This window comes from Rhea americana, unplaced genomic scaffold (assembly GCF_003343005.1).
Source record: "Rhea americana isolate MKP2758 unplaced genomic scaffold, rheAme1 scaffold_389, whole genome shotgun sequence".
Classification (NCBI taxonomy): Eukaryota; Metazoa; Chordata; class Aves; order Rheiformes; family Rheidae; genus Rhea; species Rhea americana.
Genome location: NW_028186522.1, coordinates 384,676 through 389,488, shown reverse-complemented (window position 1 = coordinate 389,488; position 4,813 = coordinate 384,676).

Genomic DNA, 4,813 nt, shown 5'->3' with positions numbered 1-4,813 from the left:
AAGAAGAAGGAAAAGAAAAGAAAAAGAAAGAAAGAGTCAGTCAGCCAGCCACATCATACCTTCCCTCTAGGCACTCACTGACCTTGTCTGTCCCCTCCTGGGCCTTATGGTGTGCGAGAAATGCCATTTTCTAAACAAACCAGAGCTATTGTAGAATTCCCTCTCCTCCAAGCTGGTAGATGATAAGGTTGGTAGCTCCAGAGTACCTCAGTGTGACTTCTGGAAGGACAAATGGCAAGTGCTGGCGAGATTCCTGTAGTGCTTGGGGGCAGAAGGAGCCTGTGCAATGCCAGGCTGCGTTGGTGGATGTGCTCTCAGGGCAGATGGAAGGGAGCACGAGGARCGGCCCGGGCTCAACTTGACAGGCAGGTGGCTGTGTGCTCCCAGCAGCTCCTGGGACCTGCCCTCGAACGGTTCAGTGAAACTCCTGCAGCACTGAACTGTGGAGACCAATCCCTGCTTTATTGGTGCAGTTCATGGGTGGAAGATGTTAAAATTCCTCCAGCAGGAGCAAATTGTAGTTGATTGCTTTTCCTTAAAGGTGGTGTTGCTACCAACTAGTCAGTGCTTAATACCTTTGCTTCACCCTAGATCTCAGTTGGGGCGTTTATTTTCCATCAGATTCTGGATCTGTGAGCTGAGCTTTCTTTACCTATGACAAACATTGTAAGACTTACTTCATCACAGGTTGCTAACACTCCATGCAAGCCTGGTGTAAGTAGGAGGCCAGTGGATGTATTTCAAGTTCTGTAACTGCTACAGGAGCATTGTCTTGCTTTGAGTGAGGGCAGCAAGATCGCTGTGGGGAAGAGGAACAGACAGTGGCACAGAGGGAGTTATTCCTTGTTTGTCTCTATCCTGAGCATATTCCAAATCTCTTCAAGGAAATGGCAGCTGTGTGTGAAAGGGCAGAGCTAAGATGTTGCGTGAAAAACTATATTCTAGTTTTCTAAGAGTAGTTTTCTATTATAAATTAATATTTTATCTACCTCCTAGTCTCTTGTTGCCTACTATGGAGTCAAGTAGCAAGATCATGTATTATTCAATGGGATTGGATGCTGAAGGATAATGAGAAGAGCCACAACTGTAATGGTTAATATAACAAATCTTGGGAGGGAGAAAACAGCTGCAGTAGCAAGTCTTAAACTTAAGTCAGGGTGACACCTTGGCAAATACCAAGTTATTTTTGCCCATTATAGAGTTTTTTGAATCTTCATCTAGAATATTTAGGCCTGGCCTTAATGACCAGACATCCCATACAGAGTTGCAACTTCATGTTCCTGTTATTCAGTGAAGTGGTTGGTTGTTTTTGTCAAACTTCCTGCTGCAAAGATTCCTATTCTTGACTCAAAACTAATTATGGTATATTAACACTTTAAATACCAAAGGTGTTGTCAGCATCACCAGCTGTGTTATGCCAGGACTTGTATTTCTAATAGTGGTATACAGTGTATAGCCTGTCTTCAGCAGCTRAAATAAAGCATTAGACCTTTTGTTTGCTCAGTGGTACAATTTTGGAGCATTGTGTGAAACTTTTAAAAAAAAAATTACAGTTAGGTAGAGGACTTCCTTCTAGTAACCAAAGAATCTTCTAGTTAGAGACAGCTGGTGTCTGTGTGGCAGATGTGGTCATTGTACCTGTCTACAGTTTTTCTTCGGATACCGATTGATATGTAAGAGCTCAGCAGGAAATGAAGTGTCAGTTATACGGTAGTTTAGTAGCTTGAGCTATGTCCTGACAGTTATGGGCTTCTATTTTAGCTGTACTGATGTTTGTGTTTGTCACTGATATGACACGTCTTAGGTTTGTGGAAGTTCACAGTGCAGATTGTTGTTGTAAAGGATCCGATGCCTCTCCCTTCTTACAGGGGGAGGCTGAGTGGAAGGCAAGTCCTCTGAATTGCTGTCTCTTCAACACTGTGTGCTTTGACACTTACTTACTGGCATATTAATGGGCTCTCCGTGGGTTTCTGAGAGCCTGTGACTGACCTGCTGTGCTCGGTGTGCTGTACTGTTTAAAGCCATTCAGAGTCCCTTGTCTCAGCTGTCCATCTGTGCTCCTGCAGGATGTTAGAGAATGAAAAGGAAGCACTGTCTGCTTATTGTAGAACACAGTTATAGTCTGGAGAGCAAACCCTGCTTGCTTAAATGCTGTAACAGTGGCTCCCTCCTGTAAGAGATGAGTGCCAGACCATCTTCATCCTCCTGCTCAGCTGGAGATTTAGCTGTGCCAATTTCCCCAGATGGTGCAGAGGAGACTCCAGCAACCCAGCAGTAGTTTTCAAACATCATCCAGTAGCTCATTGTAGTRTAATAGCAGGTTTGGCTCTAGGAGTTGAAGTGTGTTGACACCAGCACTAAGTACCTGACAGATCACACCTAAATGATTAATTTCTCTGTAAATAGTTTCTTAACTGGCTTCAGCATTTCCTCTTCCAGTTTTTACAAACTTAGTTCTTAAAAGGGGGAGGAAGGGTGATTACCTTTATAGTCTTCATATAGTTGTTTGTAGAAGTATTGTTCATTTTAATAAGTCACTCCAGGAGATTTGAGGCACAGGCTGGATAAATTGGAAATTGTGTTGAATTTATGGACAAAAGCTCTGCCTTAGCACACTCCTAATTTAGCCCTCTAATTGCTGTTGTTGTGTAATAGAGATGTACTGTTGTCATGTGTTACAGCATCCTTTACTGAGTGGCCAGTTGCCCTTGGTACAGGTTTGACTGTTCTGTCAAGGCAGACTTAGTGCACAAAACCAGCTCCCATAGCCAGTTAATGCCGTTGCACAACTGCTGTCAGATCTTGAGCCTTTTTACTTTAAATGGTTTTGCCTCTGTGGCTTTTTCGTTGAAGACAGGCTAGTGAACAGCTATCCCAGTTGCAAGCAGCTCTTAGCTTATCTAGTACTGTGTGACATTAACAGCACATTTGATTCATGCATATTACTCTCCAGAACACGCACTAATACTAACAGTATGGCAGAGCAGACTTGACTAAAATCTTACTCACTGAAGTGCTTTTATCCTTTAAAGGGAAGCAAAAGACCTTGCCTCAAGACTGCAGCTTGTGACAGTTAGGGCTGCAGGGCAGGCAGGAGTAATCACCAGCCCCTGGCTTAAAGGTAGGTTAGGATGTGTTTACACTCAAGTACATCAGTGTTGCCATAACACCACAGAGCAGCTGCATCTGTATTTTACACGGAGGCCCAGGCAGGTTCTGGAGTCCATGCTGAGCTCCCCCTGCTGCAAGACACTGCCAGTTCAAAGCCATTGTATATGTTTCCAAGCTCTGGTCTTCCCTTTAATGAAAGGGCAGGTAAAATGTTTTTAGTCTTAACAGAATTGCTCCATTTCATGGACAATAGTAGCAAGTTCATCTGTTCTGTACAATCATTCCCTACCATTTTATACTTATGCACAAAAATGCTTATGTGGGATATTAATGTATGGTTTGTGTTTCCAATATGTACTTTTCATTTTTTAATATAATGCAAAATAAATTAGAAATTTCATATTTACATGGGAGTTGCTTTATTACTTGCTTGAAGTTCAGTGCCTATCACACTAGCCTTATGGTCCACAGAGTTAGAAAGTACTTTCAGGAAGGAATATCAGACATTATTTTCCCCCTGGTTATTAGTTTTGTCTTCTAGCCACTGCTTATGACTGATGTGCCAGTGACCTGACTTTTGGGATGCTGCAGGCACCAGGATATAAAGACAGCAAGTCAAGGATCCCCAGGCTGTAGTTTCAGGCTAGYCTAAATAAACTGGAGCAGGAGCCACACAAATTTGCCTCAATGTGAGGCAGAAGAGTAAGCCTTATGAACAGAGACTGGCAATACAGCTGCACCTTCCAGGCAGGAGGAAGCAGTGGGAAATTCTTGTCTTCTTCCTACCCCCTCCTCTTGTAGCTGCCATAATAATAACTCCTACTACAGAGCACTCAGCCTCTCAGGAGGGAGCAAAATCTGAGCTCTCTGGAGAGAGATRAAGGTTCTTCAGAAGCAGGAAGAGACTGGCTGGTTCAGAACTGGATTGCAGCAGGTTGGTGCATCTCTCAAAGCTAAGGAATTCTGCTCAGCTTTCACAATGCCAATTCCAGTGCCTCAGTCTGACTGCATTGTGCCTAACTGCTGCACAGGGAAAAGTAAGGACAGTGTTACTCCAAGAGGAAAAATCTCCTTACCCTATATCACAGTACATAACAAAGCTGTGTGCTGAGATTTCCAGACAAGCAGCCTCAAATGCTGATGCACTGACTTGAAGATCAGTGCCAGCCTTATTCTTGCTGTTTAAACACCTCTGCACACTAAAGGACTGACTGCTGGTTTTGAAGATTTTGTTGGTCTGCCCAGGAGAAAAGGTGTTTTCAGACCACAGTTAACATAACTGATCAGCACTTTATGCAATTCTGGTTAGTACACCAACTCAAACTTCAGCTAGAGAAGCTACTTTACTTCTACTGGAATCCTTCCTGACAGGTCTGAGTTCTCAGCTTTAAGGTTACTGTGTGCACAAGGACCAACATTTTACAAGTTGAAACTTCAACATCTGCTTTAAACATTTTCCTGTGACAATGTGCAACTAGCATCAATGCTCACTGAAATGTCATAGCAACATAATGGAATCTACTTAGCTACAGTTGAACAGGTTTAAGCTATTAAAAAGAAGAACCTAAAAGATGCAAGCAAACTCTCAAATCACAGCAGCCCTATGGCATCAAAGGTTCCAGTGGAGAGGTGGGTGCTGATCTCATCCTGCAGGCTCCTTTCTGTTCCTAGCCAAGACGGACCAGGAACAGTTCCTGTTTCT